General features: G+C 42.4%; 1 protein-coding gene across 1 annotated transcript in view; it reads right to left on the reverse strand.

Moving 5' to 3' along the window:
• The window catches only part of Acvr1 (activin A receptor type 1), a 121,448-nt gene extending 97,830 nt beyond the window's left edge, over positions 1-23,618 (reverse strand). Inside the window, 1 exon segment of the mRNA XM_042683502.1 lies at positions 23,472-23,618. The gene's annotated coding sequence lies outside the window, so the exon portion shown is untranslated.
• Between the last annotated feature and the right edge of the window lie 1,418 nt (positions 23,619-25,036).

Here is a 25,036-nt window from a genome sequence, read left to right on the forward strand (position 1 = left end):
GCTTTAACTATTGGGAGAACCCTGGTCCTAAATAAGTCATACAAAATTAATCTGGTTTCCTTTTGCAATTCAAGGAAATATACACATTTATATTTCAGCAAAGCATCTGAACAAAAGTCACTTAGAAAATATTTGTGGACAACATGGACAATGAGTTAAAGAGATGTATCTGTTAAGTTTCTGTGTACAGGCAACTGTCTAGAACTCCTATCTTCCATAAAATGACTAAAATGGAGTCCAAAAACCTACTGCTGGCAGGATCTGACAAGCTAAAAAAAGCCATCATAGTAAATTTAAGATCTGACATACAGTAACAAAAATAAAAGTCAAGAGCACCGTAAATAAGCAGAGAGCAAGGGAGGAAGCCTTACAGCAACATCAATTTAAAAAAAAAAAACTTTAGGATTTCTATTGGTAGCCAACTGTGTAAACAGGCCACTGTGGCCCTCTGAAATGAAGCAGTTTTAGCTACCTACAACGAAACATTACAATACAGAAATAATTCACAAGCTTTATTTAAACTGCATGCATTTCAGAATAGTGTGATGTAAGCTTACTCTAGCCTACCATCTTGGTAAATACATAAACTCTCTAACAACACAGTGGTTCAAGTAATCCTTATATGCTGGGACTTCTAGCTAGATCGGTGGTAAGGACAAGTCTTCTATCACAAAATTGTGAAGAAGTCAAAAAAGAAAGAAGTCCAGGCTATACTGCTGTCACCCTCTAATAGAAAACATTATGGCCACCATGTCTATGTGCTTAGTTAAAACACAAGAAAAGAATTAATGTGAAGGGAAGACATGAACAGAAATGGTCCAACCAAGAGCAACATATTATATTAGAAACCATGAAGCCTACAAGGAAAAACAAAAACAAAAAATAGTGTGCGAAAGGTTTGGTACTCACTGTAGTTAGTGTCAGGCATATAGCAAAGTGTTGGAATACAGCCCCATGGATGAGAACTACTGTAACAGGTTGCAGTGGTCAGCTCAGGCTGCCATCACAAAACACCATAGGCTGGTTGACCTCAACAGCAGAAATTTATTTTCTCACAGTTGTAGGGACCAGAAGTCAGAAGTCAAGGTGGTCAGGTTCGTGTGGGGACTGTCTTCCTGGCTTACAGATAAAGCCAGGTGGAGAAACAACAAACTCCCTGCTATCTCTTCCAATAAAGATGCTAATCTCATCATAACCTCAACTAAATTTAATTAACCCTTTAATGATCCTGTCTTTAAATACCATCACATTGAAGCTAGGGTTTCATTCCACATATGAACTAAGAAGGAAGGAAACTTATGAAATTTTATTTGTTTGGTTTTATTTCCAAAATAAGATGGCCAGTAATTCCCCATCTTCATGACTTAACCTCCTAAGCGCTGGGATTTCAGGTATACACCACCATGCCTGGACTAGGTAAGATTTTCTTAAAGTTCTCCTCAAAAGCTGGGTGCCTGGTGGCTCACACCTATAATCCTTCCTACTCAAGAGACGGAGAGTTGATGATCATGGTTCAAAGCCAAACTGGCAGGAAAGTCTGTAAGATTTTAATCTGTAATGAACCACCAAAAAGTTGGAAGTAAAGCCATGTGGCTCAAGTGGTAGAGTGCTATCCTTGAGCAAAATGTTAAGGGACAGTACCCAGGCCCTGAGTTCAAGCCCCAAGGGAAGGACAGACACACGTGTGTGCATGCACATGCGTGCGCAAACACACACACACACACACACACACACAGAGCTCTCCTCAAAACTGCTGCTAATGGGGCTGGGAAGGTGGCTCAGTAGTAGAGCGCTTGCCTTGCATGTATGAGGCCCTGAGCTCGATTCCTCAGCACCACATAAGCGGGGAAAAAAAAAGCTGGAAATGGCAATGTGGCTCATAAGTGGTAGAGTGCTAGCCTTCAGCTGAAGAGCTGAGGGACAGCGCCCAGGCCAGAGTTCAGGCCCCAAACCGGACCCCAAAAAAAAAAAAAAAAAACTGCTGCTAATGACTGCTGCAAAGTCCAAATCTATATCTAGTCAAACTTCTTTCCTGCCTAAAATTCCCCAATAACTCACAAAATTTGGGAAAAGATCTTAACTGTTCAACACACAGTAAGAAGTCTTGGTGATATATCCTGCCTCAGCCTTTCCAGCCTAGAATAACAGCAATTCTGCTCATACCCTAAGCTATAGCTCAACTAAAGTACCTGCATTCACCAAGCTCTTTTTCCTTCTAGCTTATACAGAATGTCTGCGTGCTAGACCAGGTAAACTTCCTGCCTACTCTGTACTTAACACCTCACTGTGTCCGAATTTTTCTACATTCTTCCTCTGAAAGGTTGTTAGGTGTTTCCCTTCTGGATCTCTCCTCCACATTCTGCACACCTTCTACACTTTCCAAACTGTAATGCGACCAGTGATTCATGTGTCTCCCTCACCCAACTGTGAAGCCAGGAATAGCAACTTTGATTCTTACGTTGCCATCACACATCTAACACATTAATTGGAAGGAAAGAAGCGGGTGAAGGGAAGAAAAGAGGAGAGAAGAAAGAGGGCAAGGGAGAACAGGGGAAGGCAGGGGGAAATCATGAATCAAGTCATAAAACATCAAGACATTTTTATTCTAATACTTCATATACATCTCTCACAGACATATTTATAGTCACTATCTGCACTGATTTCTGCAAATATTCGGTGATTGTTTCAATCCTCAGCAAAATGGACAACACAGAAATCAGAGAATGGAGAAAAACAAAATTATCTTTGCCACAAAATTAGCATACCCCGAATGCAGTGCCTTTATGCCTAACAAACTTTACAGTAGTGCCCACCATTATGAATGAACTGATGGGCCCCTCACAAAGGATAAAACGGGCCTAATCAGAATTGGCAGGGGCACTTTTAAACTGATTAAGGCATCTTCCCTAGGTGGACAGCTCACATGTACCTTATTCATCAGAAGAGCCAACTGTATACAAATGAGTCAGAGCAACTGAGGATGGTTTGGGGTAAAAGATTTCAGTATTCTAAGTAAAGTCTACTTTAGTGGCAGTCACTATCATCTGAGTTACACTTGCTGGGTCAATGGTACTTCAGCAGGAGTGTGACTGAACCAAGTGGAGGGAAATGACTTTATCGTCTCTGTGACTCATATTTTTCCCTGTTTTCCTCCAAAAGAAATAAGTGCCTAATGATACATTTTTGATGACCTAACATTAACTCATCTGCCTTGATCTCTTAATGACTGAAATATTCCTTCCTTCATAATGAATCAGTAGCCTAAAATTTTAACATGAATATAAGAAAAGGAGTCAAATTCTTATTCTTCTTCCTAAACCTAATACATCTCAAGAACTATTTTTTTATGTGATGTACACTGAGTTAGATTCTTACACATGATTCTAGCAAGAGATTATAACCTACCAGATAAGACACATATACATGTATCACACTATGTAACTATGCAACTATATATGTACATATATACATAATATATATATACAGCATTATATATATAACCCTAGTGTTGCATCTATATAAAACTATATTTATATATAATGTTTTTGTCTTTTGGCTATAATTAAGGTTGAAAAGCATTTTCAGTATCTCCTCCAAGACAAATCAGCACACCCCCTGGCATGCTCTAGCTACTTCCACTTAGTTCCAGCTTCCCCCAAGCAACATTTTCCTTTTCAACTGTTCACTGCTCAGTTGAAACCTGTCCTAAAATATGCAGATAACACTGCTTTATTCTCTTTTTTATCATTCTCCTCCCCCAAATCCACTATTGTGTCTTTAATGATTCATGGTACAAATCATTAAAACAGATCAATTTGATAAAAAAAAAAAAATTGGGGGGAGGGTGATTCACTGTGATTAAATGGAGTATATAACACAAAACAGCTCCATAGGCTTTGTGAGAGGGGGAGATTCCCTCTACATCATTCATCAAAGGACTTCACACAGAAGAGAGACCCTCCTGAAGGCCAGAGAACATTTATTTAGGCCTCTTCCACTGCAAGTGATTAATATATTAAAATAGAGACCATCCCTGACTTATGATGGTTTAACTTCGGCTTTTCACTTTACAATTGTGCAAAAGTGATATATGCTCATTAGTTCCCATCCCTAGAATTGTGCATTTTGATCTTTTCCCAGGCGAACAATGTGGTAAAATAGACTCCCTCTCTGTGAGCAGCAAAGAGAACTACCAGTCAACCATAAGGTCACCAGGGTAAACAGCTGGATATTCCACTCTCCTGCATGCTAACCTGTGATGTTCTCTAAACTAAATTACTAAATGCACTGTGCATTTTCCAATTTGCATTGGGTGTATTTTCAGTTTATACTGGGTTTATTGAGACATAATCCTATGTCAGATCAACGGCCATCTGAATAAAGGAATGCCAAAACAGAGTGGCAAAAATGAGGTATGTTTTGAATAGATACAAAACACACCAGACAATACTGTTCTGATGATCTCAAGACAATTATACACTCTAAATGAGGCACAAGTTCAAAGCTAGAGGATCTATGATGTTTTCCTCAATCTGGTTGGCATATTTTGTGTAATTCTATCATTCAACAATAATTTCAAGATGGGAAACATCCTGTGGGTGGTAGATTGGGTCAAAGTTTCCCACCATTACCACCCAAAGATTCTACTTCTAAGAAGCAGAAAATGAGTCAATAACAACTTAACAATGAATGTCTCCATCTTCAGGGAATTTAATAATTGAAAGAAAAAAACTAGAGCCATCCTCCCCACCCATACAATGGAAAAAGCATTGCACCACGGAGCCTGAGTTCCATCCTGGCCCTATCACTAAATCATTAGTCATCAGCAAGGCCTCTTTAATGCATTTATCCTTCAGAGGCTCTTTCCCCAGTAAAGTGGAATACTACTCCTTTCTGTCCTCTTCCTTCAGTGAGTGGCTGAAAGGATCACTAAGTGTGATGTTGTTTTGTGAAGATACAAAGCCCTCTCCAAATCTGAGTGACATTAGGACAAAGGTTCAACTCTTAATCACATGCTGCCTTATTGTCACCATAAAAAGAATCTCTAATGACATTTATAAACATATATGTGTGTCTACATATATAGAGAGAGAAATAGATAGATAGATATTGAGATTGTTCCCAGGGAAGGAATGTAACAGGAGGTTTCAGGAGGAAGTGAGAGAAGGTGAGAGGCTACATTAAAAAGTAAAGCAATTTATGAAATGCCAGAGGGCTCTGGCAATTCCACTGTGAAAATCTGAACATTGCCAGTCTTTATTCATGACTGAAATGACCCTGTAAGTAACCAGAAGATAACTACACCTTGAACAAAACAAGATTTAGTCTCCAAGGTCCCATACCATCCTGGACTCTGTCCCCACCCCCCCCCATCAAAATATCTATTTTTTAAAAAAGTAACTTGCTCCAGTCATTGCCTCTTCAACCCACATAATTAACAAATACCACTGATGTCCTGAATAACCAACACAAACTGTCTTCTTGAGCTCTTACCCCTCAGGCCATAGAAGTACCTGCCTTACATTTCCAGACACCTTAGATCTATCTGTAGGTACACTCACCTCTCCTCCAAGGCATTTATCCTGAAGCCTGGGGGCAAACCCCTCCCCACTTAAACTTCACTTTAGCCTGGACCAGTACAGGCTCTCATCTACCAACAGCCCAGAGCCTTCCTCTGAGCTGCCCTGTTGAGTCTGACTATAAAGCTCCACTGAGCTTCCCCAGGCCCATCACACCACTCCAACTCAAGCTGTCCAATTGAGCCTGTCACTTTCCAGCATTCCCTATAGCTTTCAGAGCTTCGCATCCTCTTTCCTCAACCTACCCAGCAGATCAGATCAAATAGCACATCTTATTAGTTCAACTGCTCACACAACCTTAAGATCCTCAGCATGCTTTCCAGGCACATTGGTCACCAACCGAACTCGGTCCTCTTACCTAAAGTGCTACTCTTCTAATGATTTTCAGAGTGAAACAGGGAATATTGGTAGTTCCTCTATGCTGCTGCAAAGCCACATTGGGTTTAAACTCCTGGCTTCCTGCTTCCAAGATAGGCACTCTACCACTTGAGCCACACCTCCATCCCTCTTTATTGTGATTATTTTCAATACAGGGTTCACTTTTTTGCCCAGGCTCACCTAGTATCTCAATCCTCATATGTATACTTCCCACTGTAGCTAGGATGACAGATGACTGGACTACCACACCTAGCTTTTGCTACTGAGATGAGATCTCCTGAACATATTTTCCCCTGGCTAGCCTGGAATCACAATCTTCCCATATAGCTGGGACAACAGGCATATATCACCATACCCAGCTATTGGTCGAGATTAGATCTTGCAAATTTTTAGCTGGGGATAGCTTCATACAAGGATCCTCCTGATTGCAACTTCCTGAGATTACAGGCAGGAACTACAGGATTACAAGTAGGAACCACTAGGCTAGATTCTCTTTTTTAATGGATAATGTTTTCCTATCACATACTGGAATAAATCTGAAAGCAGCACATCAAGACTACATTTCCACAAGTATAATTGCTTCAACCAAATTGCACACATGCTAGATTAACCTAAGGACCTTTTAAAAAATTCCACCCTATATCCCACCCAGACCAATTAAATCACAACCTCATGGGGTGGGACTCAGGAATACAAATAAGTTTGTGAATAACTCTATCAGAATGCTCCTGAAACAGTTCTTTAAGGAAAAAGGCTGAGCCCACCTGAAAAGAAAGTCACATATGTGTGGCATGTGTATGTGTAAAAGAAGTCACATATATACTCACATTATATATATAGACATCTATAGAGATCTAGATATAGATATATGTCTATAGTTATCTATAAATATCCATATAGAGAGATATATGTCTATATATGTATAGACACAGTAAACAGATCAAAAGGGTACCCAACTCCTTACCCAGGATACTAGATCTGAAAGTCCAGTATCCCAGAAGATTCCTAAGTCCCAGGCAAACCCAGACAGCTGGACTCCCTATGCATATAAAGCAGAGTCTGAAATTTGGGAAGCAGTACTAGCATTTCCCAAAATATGTTCAACAGAATGTGACCCACTAAGTCTGGGAGGTTAATAGCTGTGAGGCTGCATGGGGTTCCTTGGTGGAATAAATGTGTAAGACGCTAGGGATATCCCAGTAAAGAGATTAAGTTAATGATTTTCTATGATGAGGACCTGTCAGTCTTAGGTGTACATTGTACATTGTCTGAGAAAGGAGATAATGTTCTGCATTTCTCACACTTATCTGAGGATCCTTTTTGTGGATCATCTTTTGTACAATATAGGTTCTAACAAACACTCCTGGATAAATGCTGCCCAATGAGCACTTTGGGGAAAATACTTCATTATCAACCTTGTACTTAGGAAAAAAGAAAATAATCAAAGCTTCTAAGCAGGTGTTCTTACTTTTCCCTTTCCTGTACCCTAAAACCAATGTTTCTCAATGCTTTACAAGTCACCTGCTAATACTGTGGCAGAGTTGGTTTGGGTTCAGTAGGATTCAGGGTAGGCCTGATATTGACTCATTTGCAACGATGTTACTTTTTCTGATCCAAGTAGCTCACTAAAGAGAAAAGTCCTGCTCTTATTTAGTTTTAAAGGATGCTGTGATTCCTGGAAAACTCTAGGCCTTCGACAGCCTTTGGTCTCTCTCTTTTTTTGGGGGGGGTGGGGCCTTGAACTCTGGGCTTGGGCACTGTCCCTCAGCTCTTCGGCTGGAGGCAACCAGTCTACCACTTGAAGCATACCACCACTTCCGGTTTCCTGGTGGTTTACTGGAGATAAGAGTCTCGCGGACTTTCCTGCCTAGGCTGGCTTTGAACTGTGATCCTCAGATCTCAGCCTCCTGAGTAGCTAGGATTACAGGAGTGAGTCACCGGCTCCCAGCTTATGGTCTCTTGATAATGACCTTCTCAACCTTCATAAGAAGCTTAAGCGTCTTGTTCCCCTAGGAAGGTGACTCATGATGTCTTCTTAAATGGAAGTGAACATCCCAATTTTATCTTGCTAAGAACTCCATTCTGGTGTCTCACTTTTGTACCTTCGCTATTTGTTTTCAATCTCCGCCAAACTCAGTTCTCTGGCAGTCTTTCTGTCTACATGTTCCATGTCTGGCATATGGTGGATACTCAATAAACCTATAGAAAAAGGAGATAATATGTGGGCATAGACTGGTACTCAAACGCCTACTTAACAAGCTCTAGGTTTATTGTCTAGTGCCACAAGGAAAGAATAAAAAAGAATGGGAAAAGTGAAAAGAAGACTGGTCAACATGATGCGAAACTTGAAGGAGGACAATGAGGAATTCAAAGCTACTGTATGATGATCTATATAACCAGTTGAAGTTCAAGGCCACCCTAGGATAAATAGGCAGGCAGACAGACAGACAGACAAATACGAGGGACAGGGAGAAGGAGAGGGACAGGGGAGAGGGAGAGGGACAGGGGAGGAAGAAAGGAGGGGAAGAGGGGAGAAGGAGAAAAGGAGAGGGGAGGAGGAGAGGAGGGGAGAAAAGGGGAAAGGGGGAGAAGAGAGATGAGAGGAAGAGAAGGGAGGGAAGAAGGACTGGATGGAGTGAGAAAGGGAGGGGAATAAGACTTACAACATAGAGTCGTGATTGAGAGCTATGTTTTGGGGAACCATTATCGGGAAAAGAAAGTAGAATCTAAGTTAGAATCTATTTATGACAGAATCAAATCATGAAAGAATAGCATCATATTGTGTTGATACACCACAAAAATTTAAGATTCACAGATTCCTTGAAATGAAAAATAAATCCAGAAAAACTTCTGATTAGCCTTTAACAGACTACAAGTCAATAGGAGAGATGGGATTTGAAGCACCATTTCACCTTCTCAGTCTATGTTCATCACTTTTACCAAGACTCTACTTCACAACTGTAAGTTTTAACAAACCTTTGTGAAAAGAGAATTCTAGCAGGTTTAATGTAGTCACAGCTGTCAAAAAACATGGGCAATGTATCACACTTAAGAGAGCATTTGAAAATATGTCAATAATTATAATTAGACACTTGTATCATAGCTAATATACATTCACTACCCTTTCCAGTTCAACTGATGGGAAATTAAAGCCAGTTTCTCAAAAGTACAACTTCCAGATCATAATTTAATCCTAAGGCAGATGTAAAACCTGCCACACTGCAGAGGTTTTATTCAAGAGGAGAAAAAGCCACAGTAGTGCAATACATCATTGCAGGTAAGGTGAGCACCTTCATTGCTGGAAGGGTAAAATACATGATGGAGGTAACATAATATTCCAAAATTTACTGCACTACTTTGTATTTAAAGATGGCCTCTTCAAAATTATGCATGACCCACAGCACAAAAATGCTGCTTGTTAGTGCTTTCATTTATTTTCTACTACTCTTTTTTTTCCCCTTTCATCCATATGTATTTAACCACAAATCTGGAAAGTACTATGTTTTATGTTTATGTTTATGGAATTATACATAATACATGTGAATAGCATTATACTATGTTTTTAATAGCTTGCTTTTTCCATGTAATGTTATTTTGTACATGCCTCATAGCCATTCATCCATTCCAAAACATTTTTGCACACCTACTGTGACTAGGGTAGCTCAGGGGCACATGTGTGGACTTCTTAGTCCACAGATGGAGTAACATTATTTACAGATCTACACATAAGACACAGGAAATAATTAAGAATCTAACTGGATGAAATAGCCAACAAAAGCCTCTTTGAGAAGGTAACTAAAAAGTGACATCTGTTCCTGAAAATTCATCTAAAATAGTATTTTTGGTGATTACACGATTCCATACCATGTGTATAAATTAAACCTCTATTGTGGAGCATTTAAAATGTGTCCTTTTTCTGTATTTTTATTTTTACATTTTTGTGACTCTACAGTTAGAAGAGTAAATTTGTATACCTAAAAATATGTATGGCAGCCATTGGTAGTTCATGCCTGTAATCTTAACTAGTTAGGAGGCTGAGATCTAAGGATCTCAGTTCAAAGACATCCCATGCCTGTAATCTTAACTAGTTAGGAGGCTGAGATCTAAGGATCTCAGTTCAAAGACATCCCAGGCAGGGCAACCCGTGAGATTGTAATCTCCACTTAATCACCAAGGATAGTTCCCAAGTCCTGAGTTCAAGCCCCAGGACCAGCACACAGACACAGACAGACAGACAGACAGACAGACAGACAGACAGACAGACAGATGGACAGACAGATGGACAGACAGACACAGAGACAGACAGAGAATTTAAGCAAAGCATAGGAGCACATATTTGTAATCTTAGCCCTCTAGAAACTGAGGTAGGAAGGTAACAAACTAGAGGTCAGCCTAAGAAACAGAATTTGAGGCCAAGTTAGATTATATAGTAAGACCTTTCTCAAAATAAAATATGAAAGGAAAGAGGATAGAACTAAGGGAAGAGATCAGCAAGGAAGGGGAAAAATTTAATTGGTGCTTTCTTTTTAAAATAAGGAAGTGAAAATTTTAGCAACCCAAAATGTTTGTCTATCACATAGTAAAACCAAATGAAACTCAATGTGGTGGCTCATGTTGATAATTGTAACACCTAGGAGGCTAAGGCAGACAAATCTTAGGTTCAAGGCCAGCCTGGGTGCCTAGTAAGTTCTAGATGAGCTTGTTTACATGGCAAGATCCTATCTCATAAAAAACAAAAACAACAACAGAAATCCCAATAGACTGGTTGGTTTGATGGGAGCCATTCTAAAAGAAAAGCACAGTCAGAATATAAACATCAATTTATATTATATTGTTTGCTCTCATTTAAATTTTTAAATATTTAATTTAGCAACGAACAGGAAATTCAATCATACTATTAAAATATACTAATTAACAACTTCAAAATTTCATACAAACCTTATTTTTCCCCATCTTCAGATTACAAAATGCTTCAAAGTATCGACAGCTGTCTGCTTTGGTCTGCACCAGTAAGAAATACAATTTTGCTGTTTCTTAAAAGACTGTCTATCAGAAGCCTATTGCTTTTTCCCCCCTAAAGCTATTTTAAAAATAAAACTTTTTCCCTAAGACTAAAATTCCATTGTCTCATTCTTGATCAATAATAAAAAGCTGACTACACAAGTTTCTTGGTCACTAACTGCCTACTTATCACTCACCATACTTAAAGGGGGGCAGGGAAGAAGATAATCAGCCACATAAGGTCTGCTTTAAACATAAAGCACAAACCAGACATCGTGCTTTAAAACGCTCAAAATAAAGCTGTGGTTAGCAAGGCTCCCAAAACCCAGAGTTACCCACAGACTCAAACTTATACAGGGAAAAATAAAGGGGGAGGCAGAGGAAATCATCAAGCTCCTTTTACTGGAAAGAGCAACTATGAGAGAGACTATGATAGAATGGACAGATTATTAACCTGTAGAAAGAATTACGTCTGCCCTTCTTGACAGACAAGGGAGGGAGGGAAAGCACCACAGAAAAGATGACATTCTTGGGCTATCTGACTAGTACACAGCAAAAACAGACCAGGGCTGTGTCTGGTTGTTCCCTCATCCATCATAAAGCCACACTGCTTCACAATCACAAGTGACAACCCTGGTTCACATTGCACATGACTTTCATATGGAACAACCTATATGAAACTTAAAATGTAAGCACCATCTGATTCAGCAATCCCAATCTTTGATATTTAGCCCCAGATTTTCCAGAGGTAGATAGCTACATAGATAGTCAGAGCTATCTGTCCATAAATGTAGAGAAGTCTTCCCTTGTTCATAGGGGAGATGGGTTCCAAGACCCTTAGTAGATACCATAGTGAGCACCAAATTCGACAAAAACTATGTTTTTCCTAATATGTGCATGCATAGAAAGCTCAAGCTATAAATTAAACATAATAAAAGATTAACAACTACAAATAGTTATGATTTGGTACAATAAAGTTATTTAACGTTCATTTCTAGAATTTTCCATATAATATTTTAAGACTTCTAGTAATAAGAACCACAGAGAGAAAAACCAAAAATAAGGTATTACTACACATGTATAGTCATTGCAATACCCGAATACATTAATGTATCTAAAGTAAAAATGAAAAGGCTAAAACAAATTATGGTACACAATGATTGGACAGATTCAGCGTTCTCCCCAGGATTGCCTAACACATGTGAGGCCTGAGTCCAATCCTATAAACACACACACACACACACACACACACACACACACACACACACACACACAAAAGTAACTGTTCACATGACCAGGAAAAATGTTTCAAGACAAAAAATGTTAAGTTGGCGGGGAGGAGAAAGACAGAATTTAAATGTGAGCAAAAGTATAATACACATACAAACAAAAACACATTATAGACTCATACCTATAATCCTAGCTACTCAGGAGGCTGAGATCTGAGAGTCAAGGTTCAAAGTTAGCCCAGACAGGAAGTCAATTAACCACACCAAAAAACTGGGAATAGGGCAATGGCTCAAGTAGTAGACAGTTAGCTCTCAGTGAAAAAGCTCAGTGACAACACTCAGGCCCTGAGTTCAAGCCCCAGAACTGGCACCCACCCCCACTCCCCATGCTGGTAGTCAGAACAGTGGCATGCACATATAGTTCCAGCTGCTTAAGAGACTGAGTCAGGAGGATTGTTATAACCCAAAACCTTAAGGGCAACGTAAGCAGCGTAGTAAGATGTTGTCTCCAATACATAAATAATTATTAGCATATGCTTGCATATGTAAATGTAACTATATGTGTTTCCCCACTCTCTTCCTCTTTTTAGGGTGCTAGTAATTGAACTAGAACCTCCCACACCAACATAAGTATTCAACCATTGAGCTCCAACTCCAATTCCTAAAATTCACTTTAATTATATTTTTCTTTAAGAATGGAAAATAGAAGACATTTTTTAAAATCTTAATAGAAGCACTTGATTCCTAAGGAAAAACGTGCATAGGAAACCTTATTAATTGCAAGTGTAATAAAATAAGGCTATTTATGAGTAAAAGTTGAAAACACCATCTCAAATTTTTTAAAGTTAGAGTTTAAAGTTTAAAGTATGTGCTATACTCAAAAGGAGTCAAATGCCTGAGAAGAAAAGAACAGCTCTCTGGAAGATTTGCATTCACTCACAGCACCCACATCTGAGAAAGATTCACCCACCTGCACATAGAACATCCAACAACAATAAGACCTTCATGGATCAAACAGAACCGAGTGGGAGAAGGGCAATGAACTGAGGTGGACCTTGCTAATCAAGAAACAAGGACTTGGAAGGAATCCCAAGCAAATATGGCAACAGAGGAAAAAGCTCATCTGAATTTATAAAGGACATTCCATTCTTAAACTGGCTAAAATAAATCCCAAGAGAAGAGGGAGTAAAAAGAAAGACAGAGACAAAGAAAGAGAAGAGGAGGTTATTCAATCATTTCACCTCTGGCACTGTTCCCATTTTAGGACTCCAGAAACTCTTTTTCTATTACCTGTGAGTCAAAACTGTTAGAATCAGTTTCACCTAAGTAAGGCCTCAGTAAACTCAGAACATATGTACGTTTCTGGTGTCACCATCAAAGAATATGTATGACTTTTGATTCCTTGATTTCATGAATCGAAAGTTGCCATGTTCAACAGGAGGATAAGATGTGAAGATAAAGGTTCAACGCCAGCCTGGGCAGGAAAAGTCCAGAGACTCTTCAGTTAACCACCAAAAAGCCAGAAGTGAGGCTGTGGCTGGTGTCAGAGTGCTAGCCTAGAGTGAAAAGGCTAAGGAACTCTGCAAAGGCTTGAGTTCAAGGCCCTGCACAAGCACCAAAACAACAACAAAAGTTCCCATGTTATTTTGCTCCTTTATTAGGATAAACGATCTGACCTGCTAGTGAAATAAGAAATCTGACCCATTTTCAAAAAGTCAGTAAGAGACTCTGAACTATTTGTAGCTGGCTGGTTTTACCAAGCAGACCTTTGCTCTGTCATGAAGACCTCTGCTTGCTCTTCCCAGGGCAAGTTCATCATCTCACCAGACTCCAATACAGATGCTATCCCAAATCAAAGCAGCACCTCAAACCCACCTCTCCATGGATCACCGACCATTTCCACAAAGTCTCACAGAACTCAAGTAAAACATCTTCCATGTCCACCAAACTTCAACACCCCAACACCACAATCGCTTCCAAAACAGCTCCTCATGCCAACTTCACATTTTCTTTTAGGACCACCACTGCTCTCCCAGTATCCAGGTTTCAAAAATCAGTCTGCATACATCCCACCTTCTCTCTCACCACAAACATGATATGCTTACCAAGTTCTACAGCATTCCTATTGCGCTAAATCTTCTGTTAAATCTATTCTATTCTCTTCCTGGTTTCTGGACATCCCCCCCCTCTCACCAACACACAAAATCACCCATGCCCAAGAGAGCACAGGTCTAAAGTCATACCACTACAGGGGCCATGCAGTTAGCACACAGGAGTTAAGAGGTAAGATACAAGATTTAACATACTAGGACAAGAAGAAACCATAAAAGAAAATAAGTATCAACTAGCACCAAGTGTAAAGTGACAGAGAAAACAGGGTGAGCAGGGACTGTGGCAAACACAGCACAACAGCTCTGCAGGAACAGTATATAAGAGCAGTTAGATATCTGGATGGGGGGGGGGGAAGTGTGGAGGATAAGGGGGTGTGCACAAGCATTCACACTTGCCTATACTAGGCTTGAACTCAAGGCCTTATGCTCTCACTCAGCTTTCTTGCTCACATTTGGCCTTCTACCACTTGAGCCACACCTCCAATCCAGCATTTTACTGGTGAATTAGATATAGGAATCTCTCAGCCTTTTCTGCCTAGCCAAGCTGGCTCTGAACTGAGATTCTATAGATCTCAGCCCCCTGAATAGTAGGATTAAGTGTAGTAATAGTAGTAGTAGCTACAGGTGTGAACCAATACCAAACTGGAATTTAATTTTTTAAGGGAAATATCATTTTTAACTAGCAGCAGCCACTTTGTTTATTTAATATTTCAAATACAATATCAGAAGTCAACTCTGAGGTGCACACAGGTCAGGTCTACCAGTTTTCCACTTCTGCCTTAGAGCACAGTGAGCTGGGGACTTATACTCTAGATTAAAGGTCATAGGCATAAACTTGCACACACTACATACCCTCTTTAAGTCTCCTGGGGATAATAAGACTAAGTGCAAGAATTAAGTGTAATGATGCAGACAAGGGCTCCAGAAAGCCTGCTTTCCATTCATTATCTTAACCTTCAGCCTGGCCTTCTGAGGAAACCAGAATGTGGCTCTAAATCTCCATTTCTTACCTCCCTTCTACAGCTCTCACCTTAATAAACTCCACAGAGTCAAGTCACATGACAAAGCACTAAGCTGACCTGTTGTCTAGGTCTTACATGCCTCCTTGAGACTTGGCTTTGCCGGACATAAGAGTCTATTCTACTGATTAAAAAGTAAGTAACTATGTTTTACACAAACTGGATCCTAAACAAAAACCAAATACCTCATATTTACCTGCCCCATACTCTTCTTTTTTTTGGAAAGATGCCTAATCCCCAGCTTCCACACGTACAGACACCAATCACAATGATAACATCAAAATGGTACCTCTTTCAAAAGCTAGCCAAACAACTACTTCCTCAAAGGTGTTGGCTGATCCTTATCCCTCTGTATCTTATGACCAAGATACAACACTCTGTTTATAGTGAGATGTGTAATTCTTCTCAAGTCCATCTGAAGATCAACTTGGTTTATGGAGCTTCTAGCCCCAAGTAGAGATAACCTGAGAAATGCTCAATAAATGAAGGTCAAAGAAGGGGAAAACGAGGAAGGAGTAAGCAGGCAGGGAAATTTTACCAGTGAAGGTAATGGCAACAGTTAAGTTTATATCTCTATTTTTGTATGTGTACCAGTGCTGGGCAGGTTCTCATTTGGCTTTTTCTACTAAAGGTTGCACTTTACCTCTTGAGCCGTACTTCCCCTTCCAGCTTTTCTGGTTAATTGGAGTTAAGAGTTTCACAGGCTTTTCTGCCCCAGCTAAATTCAAACCTTCATGCTCAGATCTCAGCCAACTAAGTAGCTAGGATTACAGGCATGAGCCACCAGCACTTGGCTAAGTTTATGTCCTGAAATGCAAAGTGCTATTGCTATGTCTGTATTACTAATGTCAGTAATTAAAAGTGGGGAATCTCATCAATTTTTCATTTTTCATTTCTGAATGATACATGGAGTCACATTCTCATATATTTGGTGCAGACAGGTACTCCAGCTTTACCCCTGTGACTGAAAGTCACCATCCCATTCAAACAGCCTCTAAAGGAACACACTGAGGGATCCTGCCATCACCTTTAACCAGTCAGCCCTTGTTGATATTGGGATCAACATCATAATGATATACTCTTAGAACTGGTCACTTATCAGTCACTTTAATCTGATTTAAAGAAACAAGCAAAGACCAAAAAGGGATTTGTTGGAGGAGAGGTATACAGAGTTATGGGGTTTGTACAGAATGAATGAAATCCATGCAAAAAGAAAAAGAAATCCTCATCCACATTAGCAACTATTCAATAAACAAATTAAGGCTAATTTCTACAGTACCTGGCACAGAACAGTTTTGGGTTTTTTTTTCTAACTGCTGATTAGGTCCCATTAGCAAGTTTTGAAATCAATTTAGTAGATAGACATCAGAATTTTTTAATAAAAACTGAATAGAAATTAGAAAGCATGACAATATTGTTTTGAAAGCTTGTAATTCAGCTCTCTTTCTAATATGCACATATGTATGTATGCATGCATGAGTATGTGTACCAGGTCTTGATAGAAAATGCATAGCCCAGAACATTGAAACAATGTTTATGTCTAAATCTGTAAAGAGTGAGCTTTCCCGTTTTTTACTAGGCTATACACATAAGAGACTTATAGCTATCCACATAAGACTTATAGCCACATGTTATAAGAATTCAGGTTCTTCAAGTTCAAAAACTGTTTAAAAAACAATCATCAGACATGCTTTTGTCCATTACCATTTTCCTTTCCAAAAAGGAAGGGAAGAACCATTCTAGATAACCACATAACCTTTTTCTCCTGCCTGACTATTCCTAGGTATAATTCTTTCTTGTGTAAATCCCTCACATTATGACAAGAGACACAAGTGCAAGAGCTTCAACTTTCTGTTTATAGCCATTAACTTAAGAACAGTAATCAAGTACGTTTTATTTTTGCCCAGAGTAAAAGCTATACCAGTTGAAAATTCAATACTCCCTTTAAAAGATGACCCAATCCATCCCCTGGTCAAGCTTTTTTCATCACACATTTTTCTCAGTTCACAATTGCTCCCAACTGCAAGATTCATCCCACTTCTTACCATCCAGCTACGTCCAATATCACCTGTTATCTTCTTTTATCACCTCTGCTCGTTTATCCTAAAACTCAAGGTTATTTTTGTAGTCATTCACTCAGTAGTTTATCATTGGCCACAAATGAAATAAAGCCTAGGGTAATCTTAATTTTCAATGGCAAATATACTGTTAAGCAACCTTGAATGGCCAATCTTGGCTTTCATAAATGAGCAAACCACCTAGTGATCAAGTCAAGCTGGAAAGTTATACAAGGTTATGCCCACTCAAGCCAACCCTTAAAACCAACTGAGTTCGTTTACTTTGGGTTCTCTTCATTTTCCAAAGAGGTCATTCACATTCTTTCACCTCTGACATAAGTACTGCCTACCACTCTGTTTTTACTGTCAACTGTTTGCAAACATAGGCCACAGGAGAAAATTGGAAGAATGGAGTCAACTCAAATATTTGAGTAGAATACTTTCAAAACCTTTCCCCAAATGGGAGGTGTCTCTCTTTTTTTTTTTTTTTTTTGGTCGGTCATGGGGCTTGAACTCTGGGCCTGGGCGCTGTCCCTCAGCTCTTCAGCTCAAGGCGAGTGCTCTACCACTTGAGCTACAGCGCCACTTCCGGTTTTCTGGTGGTTTATTGGAGATAGGAGTCTCACGATCTCTCCTGCCCGGGCTGGCTTTGAACTGCGATCCTCAGATCTCAGCCTCCTGAGTAGCTAGGATTACAGGCGTGAGCCACCAGCGCCCAGCAGGGAGGTGTCTCTCTTAAATATGTTTTTTTTTTAAACCACTAACAATACAATAAATACTGAATTAACTAAGTATAAGTTACAGTCAAGTATAAAAAAATGAAGGGTGAGGATAGAAAGAGTGATTCAGTAGTGGAGCATGTGTTTAGTATGAGAGGTCCTAGGTTCAATACCCAGTACTAAAGAGGGGGTAGGGCGAGTGTCAAATGCAGGTACTTTTACCTAACAAGCTTGGGGAAACGCAGGCCTGAGATAATTTGTACATGACAAGACTGATGAGTATAGCTTCTAGTCAACTACTCTCAACCAACTACCTCAATACAAAATAGTGTACAGTTCTCAAGCAATGCTATAAATATCTAAATGGCTTCTGGCAGAAAAAGAGGTTCCTCACCTCTAAATCCTAGAGTATCTTTCATCACTGCTTCCCCCTCCCATGTTTAAGGACCCCAGAATCATGCTTAGAGTCTAGTATCTACCCTGAGCTTTCCCTACTCCCTACACGACAGGGTCCTTTGGCTCTCCTAACATGCAGTCATCCATTCATTCAATTACAAAACCATCTGAGCCAGGCATTGCGTTAGGTGCAAAAAATACACAAAAGAGGAATAAGACACAGCCCCTGCCCTCAAGAAGCCTAGTAAAACTATTTGAAAGATTTTAAATTAGGGAAGAGGAAATTCAAGCCATGTCAATGCATACATGGAAGAATAACTTGTAGTCCTTGCCTTCAAAGGGATCAGTCAAGACCCAAAATGAGGGGTGAGGATGATAAAATGCTAGGAGACCACCAAAAGGCAAAATACATTCTTGCCAGCAAGATTATGCTGAGTCCTGGAGGAGGTGGGGGAAGGGTTAAAGGGCTACATGGCCAAGGGCTACCCTACGGTGGATGGAGAGCTGGCCTCTTAGAGATCAAGACATTGTGTTAAATGCGACTGCTCCCTCATGGAATTCCCTCCTCTCCCACCCCACAACCTTCACCTACCACACATACCGCCACAGAATTTGGAAAGAGTGAAATTTTAAAGTTAATTTCCTAGTCACAGGAATAAAGACTAAATATCCAAAGTAAACAATGAAGACTAAATAAAGACTAAATATCCAAAGTAAACAATGAAGCAACCTTAATGGGCAAAGTAGAATGTTGGTCAGAGATAAAAAACTCCAAAACCAAACAACTGAGTACTACTTGCTCTGGAAAACAAAGAATCCTGCCTAGAAAAACACAGGCATATAAGTCTACTGGACCATGCATCCACTTAAATAAGAGTGTATTGGTTTTAACTTTGTAAGAACTTGTGTCCTCAAGCATGCTAGACAAGTGCTCTACCACACAGCTACATCCTCAGCCGCCCCTTTTCTCCTGACAGGTCTTAGCTAATTGTGAGAAGCAATTTACCACCCAACTGAACCAAAGACAAGGAGGTACCAATTATACCAAGATGATGAAGCTCTTCCAAAAGGAATCTTGCATTCGAATGTCCTTTTCAACAGACAATCGTAGTTTGGAATTTTGATTCCTAAACTAGCATGACAAGCAAGAGCTTCTAAGTCCAACAGCTAAAAAGAAGGGGTAAGTCTTCCATTTTGGATCTTCTAAGAGCTAGAATTGGCCATGGAAAGAAACACAAAGTTTTCGCCACCAGAGATCAAAGAAGGCATTTTGTACCAGGAAACCCAATTCCAAATCCTCGTTTCCAGGAATAAAGCCACAGTACCTAAAACTCGCCTGGGAAAATAAAATACGAGACTGGATTCCAATTAAAATCTCGGACGGCTTTATTTCCAAGCCTCACCAGTTTAAAGTTGTCAATATTCTATCCAGGCACTGTTCTAACCTAAGATCTTGCTTCCAGCACTGAATGATCGTTTTACCAATGGCTTAAAAAAAAAATGGTTGGTTTAGTTTAGTTTGGTATCAGTATTGAGGCTTGAACTCTAGTCCTGGGTTCTGTCTCCTTAGTTTTTTCACTCAAAGCTGGCATTCTACTACTTTCTTGAGACACAGCTTCACTTGTGGTTTTTTGGTGGTTCAATGGGGATAAGACTCTTTTACTGAGTTTCCTACCCAGGCTGACTTCAAACAGAAACTCTCAGATCCCAGCCTTCTGATTAGCAGCTAGGGATTACAGGTGTGAACCACCACTGTCTGGCAAATAAAGAGAAGTGTTTTAACATTCTATGACTGCATTCCGTGCCCCATTCTAAGTATTAGACACCTAAGACAAAGTGAGGCAGAAAACTACCAGGTCCAGCCTTGCCCTGTCTTCCATAACTGCACCCTGGAGAAGCCCCAATGCCATGGAGAAAACAGAGAAGAGGACATACCTCAGCCTTACTAAAATAACAAATCATCAGCTGTTTTAACATTACTCCCTGGGGTCCTCATCCATCGGCCACTTGTGTGCCTCCTGCATGCAAGGCACCAAGCTATGTCTGTAGTCCACACAGTACAGACACATCTCCCATATACTCATTATGTTAATGATTATGTGTTTCATTTTCCTTATCATTCTACAGAAAAAAAAGACGTACCATATGTGTGGATTATAAAGTTTAAAAATAAGACCTGCATCCATGAACCCACCACCCTGTCTAAAAACTGAAATATCACCAATTCTGTATCATCCCTCCTCCTCCGCCACCCTTATCCTAGATCCTTACAGCACACAGAATCAGGTATTCACTTTCCTTAACTTGAGGTTCCAGTCCAACTATAATGCATCTTTATGATTATCTTCTATTCCTAATAAGTGAGCTAGCTGGCTCTGCAAGTATAGCAGCAATATATTATTTCTTCTTAAAAGATGACGTTAGTTTCAAGTGAATCAATGTTTTAAAGTATTAAGTCATTTTTCAATGACTTACCAGTGGTATAATCATGAATGGATGAAGTTTGCTGATCCCTAACAATAGTGGCCAAGAAAATGGGTTCTGGAATCCCACAAACGTCTGGTTCAAATCCCCACTCCAACACTTACATCTACTAAGCCTCAGTTTCTTATTGGAGATGGGTAATACTATTTAAGAGATATATAATTGTTGTGAAAATGCCCTGTAAAGGTGAGTTTAAGAGCTAAGCACAGTTCTGAACATTTGCATATGCAGTACACCTAAGTCATCAAATTCACACAAATACACAAAACGGGTTCTCGTTATACACAATAAACCAAGATACAAGGATCTGACAGTCAAACAAGCCACAGAGGACAGCATTGATTCCATCTTCACCTTATAACCTTGAAGAGCAAGATCATTTTTCAAAATTATTTCTGTACTACCCCCCTCCCTTCCCCAGAAGGCTAGACTACTCAATCAACTCTTAAGAATTACCTAGACACCTCAACATGATCATTCAGGACTAGTTCAGTCTAACCCTGAGTAAGTCAGAAGCATAACTTCAATCAACCGATTCAGTTGCTGTTACTGGTAACTATTTTGGAAAAAAAAACTATCACAATACTATTAAATACATATGAAATTCTTCACCGTCAAATTCTCATCCCTTAGTACAGCATTTTCACTCTGCATCCTTAATATCCTTTTAAGTTTTCCCCGCTAACAAGTAACTTATTAGGATTCAAATGATCAGTCTCTTCCAAGGTGCAAGAGTGGTAAGAGCACTAACTTTTACTGAAGATAAAACTCAGGAATACAGCTGAAAAAGGGAAGCAAGAATCTCATCCATGCCCATCCCAGTCCTTGACCTCTGTCATCTGGCCAAAATATACCTCAATCTCATAAACCATCTTTGAGTCTCAATATGAGGGATAACTGTAGAAACATCATTATCCAAGTCACTTCCATTTGTTAATTCCTACAGAGAAAACAAAAGTAACTGAATCACAAAATTCTGATTTGATCTTAGATGGTAATCCAGATTCTACCCAAACCAAAAACAACTTCCTGACCCCAGCATCCCCATCTGCAATCTAGGTGAGCATATTTCTACCAGCAGTCTAAACTCTGTAAGGCTGCAGGGCAGGGCTGGTGTCTGAGGTCAGCACCAGTCTACTGTCTGTCTGCTGGCTGCCCAAGCCTGGGCCTCTGGCCAGCAACCCACCTCTAGACAAGTGCCAGGACATACTATAGTGTTTCCATTTAAGACCCGCCACATGGACCAGCCCATCTCTGAAATTTCTTACCATCACCTTTCCAGGAAGAATTTTTCTGGGGGAAAAAGGAAGATGGTGTCTATTTTTTGCCACAGTCTTCCTTTGGACTGTAAGAGCAGTCTGTATCTTTGGGACAGAATTCTTAAAAATTATTGAGTTATATCTTAATGCAAGGTTTGTTTTTTTTTTAAAGAACAACAGAACATTTATAGGACGGCATTCTAGTCCCATCTTCCAACATCCACCACGTATACCACAGAGAAAGAAAAGCCCAATGAAAAAAACAACTCCATCGCTGTAGTACAGCCTTCACCTCTCTCCAAAAGCCAAATTAATGACAACTTTTTAACCAACACTTTTCTTCAACCACTTACTACCAAATGGAATGCTTTCTTCCTTCCCTTAGTCGCTTCCTCCATAGCTCCCCTTTCATACAAAGAGCATTGAAAACTCGGGGTGCAAGACAGAAGTTGGGGGGAGGGGATTGGTATCTGGCACAAACTAGACAGAAAAGAGCCAGTCTAGAAGTCAACGAACCCGGAGGAATTCACTGGATCCAGAGAGCCACATTTCTCCCCTGGCCGCCCAAGGTTCTAGCCTCACTGTTTTGGTTACAGTGTTGAAGGCAGGGTTTTAAACTTGGCAAAGTACCGTGCAACATCTGTAACCACATTTGCCTTCTGGGGATCGGAAGATGAATCCCACATTCCTGGCTTTGAAGCTTTTTGAAACTGCAGCTAGAAAGAACGGAGGGGAGGGAGGGAAGGAGTTGAGCAGAGTTTATTGGCTGGCTCTCCAGCAGAAAATTCCTTTTGGGAAAGATGGATATTTTGAGGGGCGGGGGGGGGGGGGGGGGGGGGATGTGCCCATCTCTTTACTCTCTACCAAGCTCAGCTGGGAAGGTGAGCCCGGTGTGGGACCCGACAGCCAGATCGGTTTACAAGTCCAAGGCGCACAGCCCGTAGGAGTTCACCACACACACACACACACACACACACACACACACACACACACACACACACACACACACACACACACACACACACACACTCTCTCCATGCCTCGGTCTGTCCTCCATATCCCACCCGCAGTTCATGCCCACAGCGAGACAGTTTTGTTCCTCGGCTGCTTCCCCCCACAGAGAGAGAGAGAGGGGGATCGAGCTCGCTCGCGGGAGAAAGAATGGAGGCGAGGGGGAGGCACCGCAGACGCCCACCCTCCCACCCCCGGTCCCTGCCTCCCCTCGCGCTCGGCTCCCACCTTCCGCGGTCCTCCCGGTCCGGGTCCCGGTCCCGGTCCCCACGAGCGTGCCCGACGACCTGCCCTCACCTCGGGTCCCGCCGCGGCCCGGGGCTGCGCCGAGGGAGGCGGAGGTGCTCCCGGCAGCCGGGCGCTGCAGGTCGGGGCGGCGCGGGGCGGCGCGGGGCGGGGCGGGGCGGTGCAGCCGGCGAGGGAGTCCGGAACTCGGCGGGGCGGAGGAGGCTCGGCAGCCGGCTCCGGGCGGCGGCGGCGGCGGTGCGGGGCGGGGCGGAGCGGAGCGGTGCGCGGCCAGGGGGGCTTCGCGCCCGGGGGCCGGCGCGGCTGGCCGAGGAGCAGGCTGGCGGCAGCGGCGGCGACGGCGGCAGCCACCCGGGGGAAGGAGCCGGGGGAGGGGGAGGGGGTGGAGGGGGAGGAGGGAGGGGAGGCGGGGTGAAGAGCAGCCGGAGGAGGAGGAGGAGGAGGAGGAAGGGGAGGGGGCGGGCAGAATAAACTTCCCGAGGCGCAGCGGCTCGGGCGGGGAGGCCTGGCGCGCCGGCTGGAGGCGGCCCGCGGGGGTGACGGGGGAGACGGGGACCGGGAGTGGAAAAGTTCCCCGGGCGCCGGGGGGCGGGGAGTGGGGGGGGGGGAGCGGAGAGGCTGCGGCGGCGGCGGCGGCTGCAAAGATCAGGAGCCGGAGCGGGAGGAGGAGGAGCGGGAGGAGGAGGAGGAGGAAGTGGCTGCGGAGCGCCCGGCCAATGAGTGTCTGGAGCTGTGATTAACCAGCCAGCAACACATCATTTCCTCCCGGCGCGGATCCAGGGAGCCGGGAGGGAGAGGCTGGGCAAGGCGGCGGGGCGGGGCCGGCCCCCGCGCCCCCGGCAGACGCCCGGCCCTGGGGGCGAGCCCGCCGAGCCCCTCCGAGCCTGGCCGCGCCAGCCCCCCGCCCCACCCCCGCGCTGTCTGGCCGCCCGGCCGGTGGCCGGAGGAGGAGGAGGAGGAGGAGGTGCCGCCCGCGGGACTCCTCGGACGGGGCGGCGGCGGCGCAGGCCCGACACGGGGCCCCCCACGGCCGGGGTGGGAGGTGGAGAGGCCGCGCGGCGCGGGTGAGTGCCCAGGTAGGCGCGGGCGGGGCCGTCTGGACAGCTCCCGGCGGGGGCGCGCGGGGCCGGCGGGGGGCGCGCGGGAGGGAGGCCGGGAGGGCGGCGGGGGAGGGCTGCCCTCCTCCCTCTCTGGGGCCCGAGGACTGCGGGCCGCCTGCAGCTTGTGTCCTGCTCGTCTCGCTGAGGCTGGATTCTCCGAAGACATCCAGACCATGTCTGACCTGCTTTCAAGTCTCCTTCCTCTCCTTTCATTTCCTTGCTAGGTCTGGGGTTAGGCCAGTGTTTGCCATTTTCTCAGGCGGCTTTCTTGATAATAAAACAATAAATAAAGCATCAAGGGTGAGGGAGGGTGGAGAAAGGGATGTCTGCAGTACTGTAACCCTGCCTTAGGTGCCTTACAGTGGACAGGAAGGAACATGAACCACTGCGGAAAGACCGACAGCCTCTTCCTAGAGACACAAAAACTCCCCCAGAGTGCTGATATTA

This window comes from Dipodomys spectabilis, unplaced genomic scaffold (genome assembly GCF_019054845.1).
Source record: "Dipodomys spectabilis isolate Male_0828 unplaced genomic scaffold, ASM1905484v1 ptg000081l, whole genome shotgun sequence".
NCBI classification, from domain to species: Eukaryota; Metazoa; Chordata; class Mammalia; order Rodentia; family Heteromyidae; genus Dipodomys; species Dipodomys spectabilis.